The 20,222-nt window shown below is 38.9% G+C and overlaps 1 protein-coding gene and 1 non-coding gene across 5 annotated transcripts in view; both read left to right on the forward strand.

Moving 5' to 3' along the window:
* Window positions 1-20,222, forward strand: part of abr (ABR activator of RhoGEF and GTPase) — a 237,685-nt gene that overhangs the window by 203,935 nt on the left and 13,528 nt on the right. The window lies entirely within an intron of this gene.
* On the forward strand, window positions 17,877-17,949 carry trnav-aac. The gene has a single exon. It is a non-coding gene; the product is annotated as a tRNA-Val (tRNA).

Genomic DNA, 20,222 nt, shown 5'->3' on the forward strand with positions numbered 1-20,222 from the left:
CTGACCACACCCTTCTCAGGAAATGGATGTGGCACTTCTGATGTTACAGACACTTTTATCCAAAGTTAAGGACCTGACTAGGATTTGAACCATCAATCTCAGATCAAACTCAGCAGAGAAACCCACTGAGCTAACCAGCATCTCAGCCGGCAGCTGAGAGGATGGTCAGGATACGAATGTAGAACTTTCTTCCGAGCGGGGAGGGCCGACCAAACCTGGGGGCAGGTGCTTACTCTCCATGTGAGGTCATGAGGGTAAAATCTGAGAAAGGCTTGTTTAGCACAAATTTTCTGAAAGGTGAAGAAAGAGAGGGTGGAAGGGGAAATGGATTTTTCTGGTATTTGAGGGGATTATGGACAGGCCAGGGGCACATATTCTTGTTAGAAAAGCCTGAAAAGTGATTTCTGCATAATATGTCCCCTTTAAATTTAAAAAGGAAGCAAAAGGGCAGATGTTTGATAAGATGACTCTCTTCCTGACTCATGATTTAATATTGTGTACATTCAGGGAGAAGAGATAGGACACGCAGTGTGCTAAAAGTAGGAGTATGACACAGAGCAAATTGATCCTCAGTGAAGAAAAGGAGAAGCATGACACTGCCAGATGGAAACTCATGAAGAGAGGGTTCATCACCAAACCTGGCACCAAAAGCATCTCAAGGATTACTACTTCTACTAATGACTGTTTTTCTTTCATGTTTCTCTCACTCCCACAAGAACTCTTAATCTTATCTCCTTGGTGGACTCTCTCCTCCTCCTCCTCCTTTGCTTGATTTTTTTCCCTCTTTTTTATCACTTCCATGTCTCCTGAGCTCAAGGCCCCACACAGTTCATCCTCTCATATAGTTAATTTATCTCCTTCCTACATTTTTATCTATCTGAGGGCCTTTTGGGAAAATAAGGACCCACTATTCAACTTTCCTAACACACAGAAATGCCATCCATCCAAGCAGACCAGGAGCTGAAAGAGTTTAACTCCAGCAAGATTCAGACAAATATTATCCCATCACGTGGCTGTCCTGTGATTATTTAGAATCTAAATGTCACATACAGGTTTAATGTAGGTTTTGGTGACTGTGGTAGTCTGCTCAGAACTACAGGACTGTTACTTAACGTATGAGTATGAGGACACAGTATTCAAGGTGAGTGTTTCCCAGCCATTTTTCTTTGAGCCCCCCCCCATATACCTGAGAAAAGCAGAGCCCCCCAAGGACCCAAATGAGAAGAAAAAGCGACACACTTCCAACAAAAAACATCGATTTTAATTGATTCACTGATAAAACCCTAAGAAATGGCCTATGCATGCTTTTCTTATCAAATGACCTTTTTATAAACTACTTTTATTAAAGTATTGCTTTATTATGGTTTTAGTAAATATTTGCAAATCTGATGTGGGAGCCTCGAAGCCTCTTGCCCCCCCTAAGATCTATGGCACCCCCTGAGGAGGACCAGGACCCCAGGTTGGGAACCAGTGTTCTAGGTTAACATGTCTACGTGTGCAGTATGGAGACTTGTTTTTAATGCCATCAATAGTGAATGAGCTCACCCCAGCCACAGATGCACTGGTTATATGAACATACAGGGTATGTGTGGCTGGTTGAGTGCTTCCTGTATGTGCATTTTTTTACCCCATGAGTTTTCTGATGTGATGTGTGGTGAAGTGTTGTACTCTGAGTGACCTGGTGGTATAGACACCAGACAGAGCTTTACTCTAAAGAGGTTGTGGGCCCTCTGTGTGACAGACGGTTACACATCAAGCATCTTAATTCATTGACTAGAATGATCTTTACCATTTTTGACCATACACAGACTTGAGCATTGGCCGATACCAAGAGTTCCTATAAATACTGGTATTATATATTATTAGCTGTTTAGTGTTCATCCTTTAAGGATGGGATAAAGGGAAAGAGAAGCTAATTAGAGTTGTAACTCAGCTTGCAGCCCATCCTGCAATTTGTGCCAGTAAAATAGTGTCAGAGAGAGCTCGATTCTAAATGTAATGTTTCTTTATCTTGTGTTTATACTTGTTTTAGTTATCCTAATTTAAAATGTAAGGGATTAAGACACAGAATAGAAGAGCTTTTTTCTGAAATTTTGCTAGCTTTCAATCTCACGAAAGTTGTTACTGTGCAATCGAGCCATGTAAAAATTTGTAATCATAACCCCTTGTTCTTAATAAAGACGCACACTAATACCAGCATGATATCTCTGTTGGCGGATATTAGCTCAAAAAGTTAAATATTGGTATCTGTAGATTTCAAATTTATTATTACAAACAATATATTTTAAATATCAGCAATATAAATCATATAATGTCCTTAAATTTTGGCAAAATGCACTAAGTACCATCAGGTTAAGGTGCCTGCCTAGGGCACCACTCTCCAGGGGGGTCCACTGTGAGCCCTGAACATTATAAATGAAGCCCCAAATGTAAAACAACTACCAAACCTTTCCAGTGGAGATGCTTGGTGTTTACAATTAAAAAAAAAGTTTTGATTATATCAGTACTGGCTAAAATGAGTCAATCTAATATTGGACATCCCTTAAATATTGGTGTAAATCAGCTGTTTACCACCTGCTAACACCACACTGTTGTTACTTGCTATAGAAATGATTTTGCTGTGTGATTCTGCATCACTGAAGACGGAGTGATATAAGGTTTTTGTATCAATGCTGCTCTTTTTGGCAGTATTAGAACATTTCCATCACTGGTATCTGTATCTGAACAACCCCAGTTCAAACATGCTTAGCCCGCAGTAAGAAAATATCATGATTTTATACACAATAGTTAACAAATTCAAGGTTCAATGAGCCCATCTATTTCTGTGTTCCCCTTCTGTCTCATCTTGCCCAAAAATATCTCCCAGTGGGTTTTTCTTTCTCCACATTGCCAAAAACATGGCTTTCCCAGACATTCTTTCCAGGATGTGACGCATGGAGTGTGTATGTCTCATAGTTAAAAACTCTGCAAGTTAAAAATACTCTGTGGTGAGGGTTGGCTGAGGTCTCTTCTATAATAACCCCCCCCCAACCCTTACATTGACAGTCACAGAGTCAGACGTACAGGCTGTCCTGCTCACTGTTTTTATCGTCACCACAGAACACAGGCTTACCCACATGTTTTTACAGCTTGGTATCACTCTGTCTGGTGATATCTGAGGCGCCTGGTGATGGCATGATGACTCTGTTTGCTTTGTTAAGATGCGTTCAGAGCCAGCATGGACATAAAAGCAAACACTTCAAGAATTATTTACTGTTTCTGCAAGTAGATAGCATGTCAGAGAGGATATAATACAGTTAAATGATTAAAATCTTGTTTAGAATGTCAATAATCAATGTCTTTAGTGAATTTGGTGTTAATAAAGGTTTCTTACATCACCCTGCCTTGCCTGGATACGTTATGGATTGCCTGTGCTAGTACACCCTAAAGCTGGCCACACCCTAGATCAGTGGGTTTCAAACTTTGATTGCCAAAGGCACACCTGATATCAGGCCAAAATTTCCAGGCATACCATATTCATCTCCATGTAAAATAGCCTCTTAAATACTTTTATAGTACCTTAAGTCATTATATAGTTGCATAATATATGGTTATACAAATTCCCATGGCACACCTGGACTTGTGCCTTGTCAGTCTAATTGAGAACCACTGCCCTGATGATTGTCAACTCTTCACTGATTTTAAAAACAGGGGATAACACAGACATAAGGACTTGATAAAGCAAACATTTCCAGTAAAAGTCCAGAATTTCATGGGTGTTTTCCTTTCTAAAATCCACACAGATTACCTAAAATTTAAAAGAAATTACCTACCATTTCAGTGAAAAGTCTTGAACATATTTTTAAGGCATCCCACAAAAAGTACATCAATTTTTTTCAGATATCCCACAAATGTTTCAGTGAAACTTAATCATACATTCCAATAAAATTCCCTCAAAAATTAAATTGAAAATTCCTGAAAACTTTAAGGCAAATTTCCTCAAAATTTCAAAGCAAATTCCCTCTAACAATTCAAACTATATTCCCCAAAAGTCCATGAAAATTATGGAACATTCTGACAACATTTATTTGTATAAACGGTGGTAGGACTAGATAAGTCCTTAACATTGTCCTACAAACTTTGTCATGGGAGAGGCCTCCATGGATTTAGTGGTTTTCCGTTGTGGTTCCCCTGTTCTTTTTGTGTTTTTACCTGATTATGATTTTTTACATTTATTATTTCTATTTTTTTTTAATTAGTAAAAATATAGTCAAATAATCAAAAAATTTAAATGAAAATACCTTAAGTTTTAAAGAAAATTCAACAAAAAATTCAAACACATTTCCATTAATTCAGTGAAAATGCCTAAATAATTCTAAACAAATTTCCACAAACATCCAAACAAATTTCAAAAATTCTCATGAAAGAACGAGAGAAATTTTAAGCAAATTTTCCCTGAAACATTTAATAAATCCCCTAGATATTCAAACGTACTCCTGAAAATTTCCTTGAAAGTACTTTAAATTTCCAAGATAATTCTCAAATATATTCAAATAAATTCCCTTAAATTTCCATGTAAATTCGTGACAACTTTTAAGCAGTTTTCGCAAAATTTCACAGTATATTCTCCCTATAATTAAAATAGTATTTTCCAAAAATCAATTAAAATGACAGGACATACTACAAAACAACAAAATACATTTCCATAAAAACACCTGGGATTTTAAAGGAAATTACCCCAAAAAGTTAAAATCAGATTCCCAAAAATTACAAACACATTTCCTTTATTTTCATAAAAATGCTTGAAATTTAATCAAATTTCCCCTGATTTCCAAAATTCCTGTGAAAGTGCCATAAAAATTCAAAGCAAATACCCCATAAACATTTAATGAGACTCTCAAAAATAAACACACATATACCCCTTTAAATTTTTAAGCAAATTCTTCAAAATATCAAAACAATTTACCTAAACTTTTCAAAAAAAAATCCTTAAAACCTCATAACAATGTATCCCAGCATTTCAAAGAAAATACTTTGATGGTCATTGTGGACAATTAATTTTTAAAAATCTATTTGTCGAAATGATAACTATGTTTTAGAAAAGCTTAAATGTAATTTCCTAATACATACAAACAGGGTCTTAGGAGGTTGAGATGCACATCAAACAAATGCTTAGATAGTTCTTTTCTTGCTGATTTAAATCCAGATAATCCCTGTTTCTGAGGAATCTTTCTGATGTATCAGTAAGTTTTAGAAACAGAAGAAATGTGGGATCAGTTCTGTGGTTTCTCCAGTCAGCGCCCTTCTTCTCATGTCTTGGCTCTAAATTCTGTAGCCATCACATTATGTGAGTGCCCATTGCGGGGGCTCTGTCCATGATTGAACTGTCCATAAAGTTCATGTTGTAATTGTTGATCTAGAAATGTGTAGTGAAAGTTACTGGAGAAACAGTTTATTTCAGAGTACATATTTGTCCATCTCACTCCCCATAGTAAACACAGCCGTGTCCAAACATTTCAGAAGATCGAGGAAACTTCTGACTCCAACATGTTTTTGCTTCTTATCTGAATTCCTCTTTGAATAACTCTACAATCAGCCAGCATCAGTCTACCCACCAGGATGCACCCACTTGAAATTACAACCACCATTCAGCCCAACAGACAGTTTGTCTTACAGCTCTCACGCTTTAAAATGCACCCCCATGTCTGTAACCTTTCCCCAGCAGACTATCTCACCACTCTAATTCAGATGGGGAAGGGACACGGCAGACGGAGATGGAGTTTGACAGGCAAACACAGACTCCCCTGCCCCTATCGATCCATTATACAGAGGAATATGCCTTTTAAGGGCAGCCGGCTCTGGGTGCCCTGTTGAATAAAGATGGTGATTCGCTCTGAGTGTCTCCCAGGATGTTGTGAGCAGCGTGTGTGAAGAAATCAGAACTGTAAGAGCATGCTGAGAAGAAATCATCTGCAAAGAAAAAGCACAGTAACAAGCCCACAGAGAAAGAGGAGGAGGAGAGGATTAGGGTGGCAGGAGGAGAAAAATGTGACATGTTTTGAGGGAATATGACAAATTGAACACTTTTAGAGCATTTAAAAGGATATTCTCCACACTTGAAGACATTAATCTTAAAATATTCAGATCTCTTTCTTTACCTCTTTCTATCACATTCCTCTCTACTCACTTCCTGTGTGCTGACCGGCTCTGGGAAAGGTTGACAAGGGGTCAAAGCACTGAACAAAACACAGTACAGCAGCGTTTAGCAGTCCCTCCCTCTTTCACTCTCCCTCTCTCTCTCCTCTCTTTCAGTCCTCATTCACTGTTTATTGCTCCCTCCCCTCACCCGCTCCTCTCCTCTCCTCTCTTCTCTTTGGAGGTGTGTCCATCAACATCTGGAAGAAGCAGGGTCCGCTCAGTGACAACAGGAGCTCATTCACTCCCCCGATCTCTCTCTCTCTCTCTCTCGCCCCTCTCTCTCTCTCTTTCCCTCTGCCTCGCTCTAGCGCTCTGTGTCTGTGTTTGCCGTGGATGAAGTCAGATTGCACAGTGAGGAGATGTTGGCAGCTGACTGTGGAATAAGCTCAAAGAGAGGAGGACCAACGTGGAATTGTTATCAAGCTTATCAAGGAGACCATGGCAGCACATTATTTTCTTTCATTACATCACTCTTTTTCTCATTTGGACTAAATATTTGACTGATAATCAACCACAGGAGACTTCTTTTTTGTATTGTTTTGTTTGAACACCTGGTCCGGTGATCAGTGAGAGGTTACGTGGGGACCCATCCTCCCCCTCCTCCATCTCCTCCTGGTGTGTGAGCAGTGTGCTGTAGAAGGTGCACTCAAAGATTTTGGGATGACGGAGATCCTCGTGTCGGATATAAACTTGAATGAGGTGTGCGAGCGCCTGGAGCAGCACTGCTGTGTGGACCAAAACCAGCAAAATCTGTCCAGCCAGCCTCAGACCCCGGTGCTCAAGAGGCACAGCAACACAGGGGCCAAGCTATGGGGCCGCGTCCGCAGCAAGCTGCTCAGACAAAAGGTCTCTCACTGGCTGACATATGCACGCATACACGTCACATGCAGTGTTTCCTTTCTCTTTTATCATTTGTTTGGTCCTATTTATCACTCTGTCACTTCCATCTGTTTGTTCTGCCTCTCTTTTATGCTCAGTGTTTCACTCTCCATATGTGTGTGCTCTCTTCTAGCTGTGTTTCTTTCAGAGAAAAGTTGGCCATTGTTCTTATTTGATGGGTCTATTGACTGTTCTATAGGCAGGGGTGTCATGTTAGATAAAACTGTGGCTGACAGTGTGACCTGCTAGAATATGAGCTGAAGTAAGTACCTTTACAGTCAGAAGATACCCAAGGTTATATTTCTCCCTCTTTTAACAGTCTTTTTCTAACTTCCATCCATTGGATATCTATCAGATTCTGCTTTCTTTAATGTTTCCAGTAAACTTTTTCAGCCTTAACAAAAGGTTAGAATAAAAGCTTAAAATCACAGATAAGACTTCTACCTACATGGATTCTTATTTTTAAAATGTATTTGCCCATAGCTGACAACAATCATCAACTCCATGATAATTTCCTTTTTATATTTTGAAAAGCAATTCAAAATGCTATTTTATTTAGATTTATATCTCTTTTATTTCTTACTTTCTACATCCACTGACCTCTGATAGTTAATTTAAAACTATGATGATGAATACCTGGGATCTCAAAGGGAGTTGTGTTGGCTTAGACATGTTTCAGCATCAGAGTAGCTCCCCCTGTTGTTCATGTTAAGTGCTGCACTCACCTCCTCTGCATTTCCACCAGATCCCTCTTATTAAGGTGTCATATTTTACCAAACAGCATCTGAAACACATATGGAGGATATTTGAATCAGCTTTTAGCTTGCTTTATTCTTATGCAAGAATGTAGTTGTAGGTGAACAAGGATATTTCTGATGTATGGTGAAGTTGTACCAGCCATTTTTTCTACTTTTCTGAATTATTTTGTAAATTTTGTTCAAGATATCAGTTCTTGATGTCACTGTTCAATGGTATCAAGAACTGAGGGTAACAGAGACGTGTGTTTCTGTCCATTTTAGACCCAAAATAATGGGAAACTTGAGTAGTGTGTGCTGTTTTGACTGATTCAGAAACAGGAATTGCTGTCATTTCATTTCAACCAGGGATGTGCTAACTTTTTTTTTCTGAGGGCAACATACAGAAGAAAATAAGGATTGTGGGGCCACTTCTATATACAGTGTATTCAGAAAGTATTCAATCCCTCTTCACTTATTTGTTTTACTGATGTCACTGCCTGACGCTACAGTCGAAAAAAAAATCCTTTTTATTCTCATTAATCTAGACACAGTACCATATCATGTCAGAGTAAAGACAGTTTTAGACATTTTTTGTCAATGTATTAAACATAAAAAAAAAATTGAAATATATCATTGGTACCAGTACCGGTATTAAGACCCTTTGCAAAAACTCTTGGAATTTGGCTCAGGTTCTCCCCCTTTCTCTCAATCTTTGATTATATGATTCTACTCCTTGATAATGAGTCCACCTGTTGGAAATTAAATTGATTGGACATGATTTTTAAACCTGAGCTACATTTAAGTGTTTTTGCAAAGGGTCTGAATACTTACTTCAATTATATATTTCAGTTTTTTATTTTTAATACATTTGTTAAAAAAATCTATAACTCTGTTTTCACTTTGTCATGATATAGTGCTGAGAGTAGATTAATGAGAATAAAAAGGATTTTTTGGGACTGTAGCATCAGACAGAAACATAATAAACATAAAAAAAGTAAAGGTACCTCACCTTGAGGATTGAAAGTTAGTAAAAACCAATCTGAAGTAGGAGTAGATATGCGTAGGGATTGGATAACCTATTGCGGTTCGTCAATGGCTGACAAGGCAAAGCCAATCGTTTTCAGATTTCAGGGGGCCTGGTCAGCTCTGTTTCCACCCCGGCAGCTGCTATTTGCTGCCGTAAGCCATCAGGGCGTTATTAATAAAGATACCACTCTCATTTTGGTCAGCAGTATGTTCACCATTTACAGTGTTGTCTCAATTTAGTCACCAAAAACATACCAATAAATTCTTCTTTTCAAAATGTTTGTTTACAGAAGTAGCATGATAGCACCACCTTGTGCTGGAACTAAGAAGAGCAATACAAGCACAAGTTTTATGTTCTAATGTGCCATAAATTTAGCTTTTATTTGTTGTTTTGTTGTCCCTCTCCTTTTCCTACATTCGTCCCACCTAGGGATAAGTATCAAAAACCAGTATTGACATGGTAACCGGTACCAACACATTCGATACCTACCAAACCAAATTACAACACATATCAATACTTCATTTTGATACCCTAGCACCCAAAGAAAGTCAAGAAATATGCTATAATATGTGTGTAGTTATAGTGGTAAGATACACCAATTTCCTTTTCTAATTCCGTGTTTGACTTGCACCGTACAAAAATATTTCCCCATATCATTTATGATACCCAGACAGTTTTTATTCTCTCATTGACTTTCAACACGCAGTTTTTCTTCTCAAAAGTATTGATTCAGGTACCGTTTTGGCACTGGCATCGTATAAAAAGTATCAATTCAGCAACGTATTGGACCCAAACAATACCCACCCCTTCCCCTACTTCAGTCCTCTCCAACCCTTGTTCGGCTTTGGGAAGGTTTTTGTTGCCACTGTACAGGGCTTCATGCTGCTAGTGCTGTGCTTATGGTGATTAGTGCTGGCCTTTGTTATAATGGGCCACATCAGAGAGTACAGTCTAGAGCTGCCCTCTTTCTAAGGTGTCTTGAGATAAGTTTGGTTATAAATTGGCTTTACACAAACAAAGATTGACTGATTGATAATGTGGGCCATATTTCATTTTATTTTAATGATTTGCTGAGGGGCATGGGCCAATCAAAAATGTACCTTGGACAGCATTTGGCCCCCAGGTCATAGTTTGAACATCCTTTGTTTAAACCCTCAGGTTGGACTGAATGACCTTTGTGTTGAGGGATCTGTTACCTAAAGATTGCACACATGCTGGCACAGTTTAGCTGTAGTTTAAATGCAGTTCCTGGATTTTGACTCATGTGTGGGAGCAGGAAGAGGCTCCTTTTTCCCTCCAGATGTTTTTTACAGGTAACAGATAAAGATGAAGCACACAAACCTGCTCTGGTTCTTATAGGAAGCTTGAACTACGGCTCATTTTTATTTTACTTCATGTTTGCACATTTTTATTCAGCAGCCATCCTCATCTTCATCATGAGTGCCTCGCCAGCAATTTGCGCTGTAATTTGTGTGCATAATAAACAGGTTCAGGACAAAGAATCCAAGCAGAGACTTGGCCTGACCTTTACTTCAGTGCTTTCCATTATTCAACAGAGGCCTGAGGATGGCTGACCACTGCTGATACTACACCATGAAACAGGGATTACACATTAAGCCCAGACTGACCTGCAGGATCTGTATTGATTCATTCTTCCCCCTGCAGTACAAATGTCTTCATGACTTCATGTCAAACAAAGTCTCTGCATTCTGTTGCTTTCCAAATATGTCAACTTTGCAGTTCTTTGCATGTGATCCTGCCTCTGAGCTCTCCCCCGTGTAGAAATCCCCTCTCACTAAGTCCTATTCAGGCTCTCATTCATGTTGAATGCTGGGTCTTATGAGTAAACTTGTGCTGCAGTTTTTTCTGCTCTGTTGCCTTTTGATGTTATCAACTCGTGTACAGTACAGTCTTTCTTCTCAGCCCTTGCTGCATTTATGTCTCTGTGCTGCTGGAGAATGAGGATGATAGGTGAAAGAACCTAAGACAGTGAGGTGATAGGCTGCATTAGATCTTAAAAACAATCTGAGGTATGAGAAGTCTAAAGATAAAATGTCCTATTTTTAGTTTAAGATGAAAAGATTCAACTGTTGTTTTTCTTTAGACCTTTAACATAAATGCAGCTGGACTCTGGATGTTGTTCTGTAATCATTATTTAAATATCACAACTTTTGAAGTAGAAAATGATTGCTTTGTGCTAACTCTGTTCTGCTTCCTTCAAAATCCACTGCAAAATCTGTTGTTTAATTGTCTAATACCAATAATCACATGCTTGAAATTGAACCCTGTAAAGACCCTCAGGGACCCATCATGAGGACATGTGACTTCCAGTGGTTTTTAATGAATATCAGAGGGGGCAGGGAAAGCAGACCTTCGGGCATATTACTTTGTTTGCATCTGTAGCATGCATCGTGTTATTCACAGGGAGAAATGTGGATGTTCAAGGCTTTGCGAGGGTATGGAAACACACCAGGGAATTGTTCTTCCTCGTTCAGCCTAAAGCAGCGCCTAATTAAGACATGGTGTGATGGGATGTGAGTCTGGCTGGGAACACTAATTGGACTAGAACCAGACATAATGTACGGTGTGTGTCGCAGCAAAAGAACAAATGATGATTAGTCTAGGGTTTGTGTCATTTTGGCTGTGCCTTTAACATTGTGCCTCTCTGGCTGATGACCTGTTTACTAGGCAGGTTTTGTCTTATTTTCTTTGTGGAGTTTCAGCCAGCTTAGTGGCGGGAACAATAGAGCTGTCCTCTCAGCTAAGCTGTGGAAGAGAATCAGATCCAACCATTATCATCCGCCCTCCGCTCCACTCATCCCACCTCTTGCTCCCGCTGCAGTTTAGCCCAGATACAAAATTATGCACTTCCATTTGAGTCTGTTGATTAGAGCAGATGAGATATTAAGGTTTCATCCCTCCTGAGTGCCTAAAATGCCAGCCAGTCCCCTAATGGCCTTTTATATAGGCCACATAAATCTCCGTCTGTCCCCACCACAGGGCATAGCCCTTTATTGGCCCTAATCCATCCACTGTGTGCCGGGGTCTGCAATTGGTTAATGAGCTCCAGGAGGGGAGTGACAGGTCAGTAAAGCATTCTCAGGCTGATACCTACAATGACCCCTGTGGGATGAGTCCAGACTCAGTGCTCCTGGTCGTACAGCAGGTTGTACAGCAGGCTGTATGCTGGGTGACTTTAATCTCAGCAGGATGACAACATGGCATTAATCATGTATTTAGGTGGTGCAAGTTAGCAGATGTGGGATTCTGGTTTGTTCATGACATGCTTGTACAATGCCCTGGGCTTTGACAAAGAGAGGAAAGTTGTTAGGGTGAATAGTTCTACATAAAGAGGATTACTCAGGGCTATAACTTAAGGATGCATGAATCCACATACTTCCAGACCAAAGATGAGTACTTGAACTTGGGTACACATCCAAACTGAGTACAAATCTGAGTACTTAATAAAACTATAATTGTTCTTGAAATCATTTTAAATGTTTGTTTTACTTTCATCATCTCTCCTCTTGGCAGCTTTTCGATGCATAGTTTTCATTCTCTACTTTTTTCATTCATTCATTTATATCAGAATATAACAAAACTGCAGACATGGCTCCAACTTTGACTACATACTACATACAGATGATACCAAGTACAGTTCCTGCAGTGGTTCATGAGTACAAGTACTCAGGCTTGGTATCAATATCTGTACATCCTCACTTTAACTCAAATTTAGAGAAATTGTAACATTTAAATGATAACTTTCCAAAGCAGACAGATTGGCCAGATTCCATGTCTGTCATTGACAGATAATGTTGCAATGTTGCAAACTTCAAGGTAAAACAACACTTTTTACCAGTAAGAAAAGGACCAGACCAGTCGAGAGGGGTATAACTTCAGACCATACATCTCTGATGGCCACTCTCACAGACTCTTCATCTGGGACACTGAATTTATATAAATATATGCAAAAGCTATAGGGCTACACTTACTATGTTTTTAACATTACTACATAAGCCAATGTAGCTATGTTAAATTTAAACTTAAATTTAGTAACCAGAGGTTTAGCAAATGTAGCTAAAGCTTATATAACTAGGTAGCTTACATAGCTGCTTTGGAAGATTTTGCTTTGGCTGTGTAGGCTACGTAGCTATGATAGCTATGTTAGTCACATAGCTACATTATCTATAGCTAAGTTAGCTTTAGCAACTTGAGCTATAGCAAATGTAGCTAAAACTCACTTAGCTATGCAGATAACGTAGATACATAGCTTACATAACTGCTTTGTAAGTTTAGCTTTAGTTATATAGCCACATTGTCTACATAGCTAATGCAGCAAACAGAGCTAACATAAGAGCTATGCTGGCTGCGTTGGAATGTTGTCATGGAAGACAAGCTTTTGACCTATAAGCAGGCATTATTAAATGTTTTCAATCAGGTTTTATCAGGTCAGGATTTTTTGGTATCCTCACATTTACCCTAACCCTAAATGGAAGTTTAATCTGTTTTAATTTCTAATGTTTTAACATATATTTCCATTCTGAGTTATATGCCGTCTCAGATGAATGTTCTGTAGCCAGACCATCCTTGACCAGTCAGTGTTGTTGAGAAAAAAAAAAACTGTAGCCATGGGCTAGTCGCTTTTTGACACTTTCTTGTTTTCTGTCTTGTTTGACTCAACTAGCGAGATTGATTCCCCATCCTGGTGCTGTTTGGTGGATGTCTTCTCCCACTTATCAAAATAAAGGCAAAACGCCCAGAAACTATTTTTAAACATTGGCAAGAATTGAGTATTGACATGACATTGGCTACCTGTCAAGCTCAGGTTATGTAGTTTACTCCTTGGCAGCAGTGCGTGCCTACTATGATATGTTTTGTTGTTCTGATTGAAGCCAGTAATGAATGTAAGCAAGAGAAATTTGGTCCAATCAAACTCTGAGTATGAATTAATCCGTTTATTTTTTTCAAGGTTCTGCTTCCATAAATGAGCTGTTACACAGATGAATGCCATATGTGAAACAGTTTATCTGGCATGTCAGGTTAATATCATAATTGACAGTCAGACATTGTTTCTCACCTCTTTTTTTGAATGTTTTCTTGTACAATGAAATTATGTAACCAGTAAGAAGTTGCATGTTTGAAACTTGTGGAAGTGCTCCAGTTGAAGAAACCCAACGTTCTCTCCAAAAAAGCTGCTGAATGTTACATCAGAGTTGAGAACCATCTGATCATCCTGCTGGCACTCACTTCAACACTGACACATCATACTTCCTCTGTTACTTTGCTGGCTCTTGAGTAAACATACGGAGAGATGATTTCATGCCTCTGGGAATGGTACATGCTGTCAAAGGTTAAAGTCACAATCGTAACCTGAAGTGTGAGGTAATGAGCTACAACACAACTATGCAATGTCCCCAAATGAGGCCCAGGGATGAAAAACATAGCTGTCGATTGGTCCAAGACAAACATGAGAGTTCATCGGAGAGATCCCAGTGTCTTGACAGCATACAGTGTGCATTTTGTCACTAAATCAAATCAGAAATATGTCTGAGAAAGAAAAAAAAAGCTGTTTTTACATCCATGACTTCATCATGTGGGTTTTATATATGAGCTGGAATGAGAGCTCAAGTTTGGGAGTCAGTGGTGAGTGCTCATGAATCCATCTTTCATTTTTTTAAGCTGATTTAACGAACAAAAATCATAAAAAGCTATTTTTTTACTCAGCTTCTCAGCAACAATGGGAAAAACATCCTTCTGTACTTGTCAGTGCAGCATAACTCATGTTTCTGTGTGCAGGCTGCAGGCAAAGCTGTGTTGCATCATTGTGTAGTACGCATCTTTGTGATGCTGTTTACAGGCTTTTACACGAGTCACACACTGCCTGCAGAGATACAAGACTACTCTGCAAATCACAACCCTGTGCTGGCTGGAAAACCCAGCCGATTGGCTCAAATGAGGACATGAGGGTAGAAGGCAACATGGCAACGGAGTCAAAGAGCTCACATGGCCACTGTGACATCAGCAGCTGTTGAGTAAAGAGTCTCACTGTCACAGATGTGCATATAAACTTTATGTGGCTCAGTTGTCTAAAAATAGTCACGCTATTTGATCTCTGTGAAGTGAATATATACAGCAGCGGGCTGTGTTAGCGGGGGAAAAACGGCTCAATCATAGCACAAACAGTTCCTGTAATCCTGCTAAAACCAAGTAGGCGTGCAGCTGAAGCTACGTTCTAATTAAAGGACTAATAAAAAGCAGCTGAATGAATATTTAATCAGCCACAGAGCAGCAATGGAGCACCACAGTGAAACACAAAGGAGAAATTAAACATAAATTCATTAATTTAGCATATCAAAAGATCAACTTGTGTTTTGAATATTGTCACCATCGTGAACTAATTCTGCAGCAGAGGAACCGAGGGCTAATAGGGATTTAATTATTAAAGGCTTTTAACACACTTTTTAGAACATTGTCTTTTTGCATGTTTAAAGCACATTTTTAAGACCTTTAAAGGGATAGTTCAGTATTTCTACACTTCTGTGGAGCACCAAAGTAGAGCAAAAACAAAGTAGATTGTTAAAAAATTGAACTCTGTGAATTCTTTTAATATCCAATACATCTATCTCTTATTTTTTAAGATTATATTTTGGGCTTTTTTGCCTTTAGGACAGCTGATGAGGGACAGAACACATGGGGAGAGAGTGGGGGAATACTTCAAACAGTGCCAAGGACGGGAATCAATCTTAAATCCAGTGCATTGAGGACTTCAGCCACTGTATATGGGCAACTGCCCTGCCCACAGAGCCAAACCTCAAGCCTCATCTTTAAGGCCTGATCAGCCTACGCTGATTTAGCTTGATTTGGCCCGATTACATCATTGGAGCCCATCATCTGTCAGGTCCGAATATGAATAACATGAATGACAAATGCTTTTGTTGTGTGGCATAATCAACTATGCATTTAGGACGCCCCATGACCATGATTCTACAAGACTGGTATGTCAGGATTTTTCTTGCATCTTCCATCTAGTTTGACACCCTGACCTGATGTCAATGACATGCAGTGTTGGGTAGCGTTACTTTTGAAACGAACTCGTTAGATTACTGCGTTACATACTGAGGAAAGTAACTTGTTACGTTACTGCGTTACCTACTTCCAAAACTAACGCATTAGAGTACTTTAATGTTACTAAATATTAAAAGCTTTTAGCCCCATTGTTCCTCTTAGCGGTCGTAAAAGCAACCGCACGTCTGCATTTGAATGTGCAGACTCTAATGCCAATGTACAGCGTAATCTACAGCCCATAATCTGCGTCTCTGCAGCCTGAGAACACCACCTACAGACAGGAAAACTTTTACAGCTCTTTAACATGCTCACAATCTGACAACAAGATGAGCAGAGGCAGACAGAAACAGTCAAATGCTGTGTGTAATAACAGCGTGTAATTGGAACAGCTGATTCAATGAAAGCAAATGGAGTTTTTAAACTTACGTTTCACCATGATGCTGTTCTTGTCCCTTTTATCCAAATATCCATCATAATGGGGATAATTCCACAGTGTCATGCTGTCCTCTCTGTTATCTCATTGGCTCGACAAGCTAACAATGCGCGCGTAATGGCACAGAATGTTTACCTTCCACTGGTATGGCGTTACGTGCCAACCTGACTACAGGAAGAGAGAAGGACAAACAGAGCAGATGCTTCAAGGACCTTCCTTTTTTTCTTTCTCTCTTTTTGAAGCCACGGAAAGGAGAGGACATTTGGGATTTTTCTTTCAGTAACGGATAACTTTTATGAAAATGTAACTAATAACGGGATTACTTGAACTGTAAAACTAACGCGTTACATTCCTCGTTACAACAAAAAAGTAATCTGAGTACTCTAACTAATTACTTTGTAACCCGTTACCCCCAGCACTGATGACATGTATCCTGATGCCTACAAATAGAATAGCATTTGCTTCTCATCTTTGCATCATCATTTACCATAGTAACATCATACGGTTCCCCAAACCCAATATTTTCTCCCCTTCAGGGATCTTCGGTTTACAAACAGCAAAACTAGCTAACTGGGATCATTTCTGGACATGTTTCTTGACTTGTTAGGGGCTATTTGAAGGATGGCCAGTCTACATTTTCATCTTCTTGATATATCAGGACAAGCCAGTAATTGTTAATTAATTAATTAATTAATTAATTAATTAATTAATTAATTAAACTAATACTGTTTTTTTAAGTTTGAAATACCAGTTCTACAAGCATTTCAGGACTTTATTTTCCACTTGCTAGTGCTGCACATTGTATCTAACATAGTTACATAATATCACAAAAGGTTGCAATTACTTTTGTACTCATTAGTACTTGAAGGATTTGCAAAAATGCTTGCAGTAAGGCCTTTAAGTTTACAATAGTGCCTCTAGTGTGAAGAAGTGCCTTTGTTTTCATAAAAGGAAAAACATTTTTGGAAATGTTATTTTGAAAGCAGATCTGTGTATCTTTTTATGCTTTTAATATTTGTGTCTTTTGATACATCTTTATTGCGACAAACTTCAAAACTATAACTGTTCTCTGAATTTTCCTTGATAGCCAAGGAAGTAGACTTATGATATCTTTTATGTGTTATATTGTTATTGCAATATTGTCAAATATAATCAAACTTGCATGTTATTACCAAATCATTCATCCCTATAAATATGCTCCCTTGTTTAGTGGTCAGAGAGGAGGATTCTTTCACTGAGGAGAACATGGTCTTATAGGACCTTATTCAAGGTTCATTCATGGCCTCTTGGTGGTACATGTGTTCTTTTTCTGACTAATTTAGAGCCTCTGTATATGTTCTTCTCCTCCTTCATGTCCTTCATGTTTCTGCAGCCTCCTGTGTGTTTTGTAGGAAATGTAAACGGCACCAGAGGGCTGCAGACCTCTGACCGTCCCGCTGTGCCGGCCTGTTGGTGCTGTCAGTCTCTCACAGGCTGCAGGAGCTAAGCTCAGGTCACGTGCACATGAAGGAGGGAAGGATTATCTTTCTAGAGAGTAGGAGGGTGTTATTATCAGCCAGTTCCCGTAGTGTAGTGGTTATCACATTCGCCTAACACGCGAAAGGTCCTCGGTTCGAAACCGGGCGGGAACAGCTGTTTTCCTTCATGAGAGGTAGACAAGAGGTGCATTTGTGTGTGGAGCTTTAAGGTATCTGTGGGTTGTGAATGTAAAATTCTACTCTTTGGTGTGTTCAGTGGTTTGATGGTAAATAGACAGGAGAATCTGGACATTGATATTCACGTCTATGATTATTGCATCCGAATGCAAATAGTGGAGCATTTAATAATGATGTTTGGATATTTTATATCTCTTTGCTTCATTTTAAAGGTGACTTAACAATTTTAGCTGTTTTTCTTTGGATGTGTTGGCATGCTAGACTTAAAAGTTCTTTCTATTTTGTGTTTCATTGGCCCCTTGCCTATTTGCCATTTTTCTTCCCTGTAAATGTGTTAGTTGTGCACAAAATCTCCCCTGCTGTGTTAAAATAGTTAAACGTTTGACTCATCAACAATCTTTGCTGTGGAAATGGTAAAAACAAGACTCCTCTTGCAGCTTGAATCCCTCAGCCTGCCCCCTGCTGTGGTTTTAGCCATTTTAATTGACAATAATCATCAATTTTGTCTCTTCTGGTCTTGTTTACGGTTGTAGGTCATCATGTTTATTTCAAAACCATGTAAAATTCTTCACAGGAGCTTTAAAGATAGTTAAAAAGAAAATTAAAGATGTCAAGATCTTAAATTTAGCTGTTTTTTCCAAAAATTATTTGTGTGAAGGGTCTGCCTGTTCTTCATGTAGCAGCAGAGCAACATGTCTTATCTTATATCCTGTTTTCTGCAGATCAGTTACAGTGGAGTAGACACTGTATGTACATCCTGGATTGCAGCTGTCTGTTCATTCTTTTGAAGTTAAGACACTTGGCCTTAATATTTCCTTCTCCAACTGGAGGCAGGAAGAGATCTTGAAATCAAGCATCTTTTTTGTAGGGCCTACATGCGGGCCACATGGCTGCCACATGCTTCTGTTGCATTCTGACTTACATTTGATGAGAGAAAAGATGATATGTGTGTGAACATACAGGGGTCAGGGTTAGTAGGCCGTGCACAGGTTGGAGAGAGAGTCAATAGTCAGAACAGTAACCAGCTGAGCCCTAAACATGCTCTATGCTCAGAGAGCCTCAGTACGAGCTGCTCATAGATCCGTGAGTTCTGACGTTACAGAACAACACACTCTGTTGAATCTCTATCCTCTAAACACACAGGCTTATTTTTACTGTATTCTAAATAAGGAAAAGGTCCGTGCCCTGACTGGAATGCATCCAAATCGAATCATACAGCAGTCCACTACGTTTAGAGTATTTCTGTGCTTTATTTCAGGCCACAGTCTGTTCTGTCCTCTCCTCTGTCATTCATCTCTGATAGTTTTCACTGTACCACAAAGAGAGCTTTATACTGTAGTGATGTGTTCCTAATCTGAACCATATAACCATGAAGATGTCTGTAATAAACACCAGATACTCTGACTATAAACTCTTCCTATACTTGTGCTTGAATGCACATGTTGTAGATGCTCATGTGCTTGAATTCCCCTTCAGTCACTCTTGAGAGCGGAAATGCCTGTCATCTTTTTAAAATGAGATGAGATGAGAGGGAAATAAATCTGGTGTACTGGTAGTACTTTTTCTTGGTTGTTAGAAGAGGGGCGGCTTTGAATGAAGTCAGGCCAATATAGGATTTTGAATGTGATTATAAAGGGGGAAAGCTGACTGACTACTGATGATGATGCTGAGTTAGAGCTCTCTCTCCCTAACCTAGGCATTGTTTTTGCCTTATATGATCATTATATAAAACACTCAGTTAACAGGCTGCTGTAACTGTCACTGTAACTATTACATTCACATGTCTGAAAGAAAACTTGCCAAAGAAGCGAACATTTTCCTTCTTTAACAATGTGTGTACAGTGCTCAACAAATTTATTAGACCACCCTAACCCTAACCAAAGTAAGGTTTATGCCACAGCTGCCCTAAATTAACAGTGTTGGTAATTATCAAAATCATTTTTTATGTTCCTGCAATGGTTAATACACCAATATGTAGAAGCTCTTTAACCCAAATGATATTTTTAATGCTAAAATATAATTATTATTGTTATCCATGAATTTTCAAATTTACTGATTTACAAAAAAACTGAAAAAAAACAGTAAAGCACATTAATATTTCTTGATTAATATGTCAAATTATAGTTATTTACTTGCATTCCTGAACAGAAAAATGAGTTTTAGTAATTGAATCTTATGCTTGATTCATTTCTGACTTCTCAGAGAAGCCCAGTGAGCCGGCTCAAATTTGGGTGAATTCAGTTTGAAAT

Source organism: Cheilinus undulatus, linkage group 12, assembly GCF_018320785.1.
Source record: "Cheilinus undulatus linkage group 12, ASM1832078v1, whole genome shotgun sequence".
NCBI lineage: Eukaryota > Metazoa > Chordata > Actinopteri > Labriformes > Labridae > Cheilinus > Cheilinus undulatus.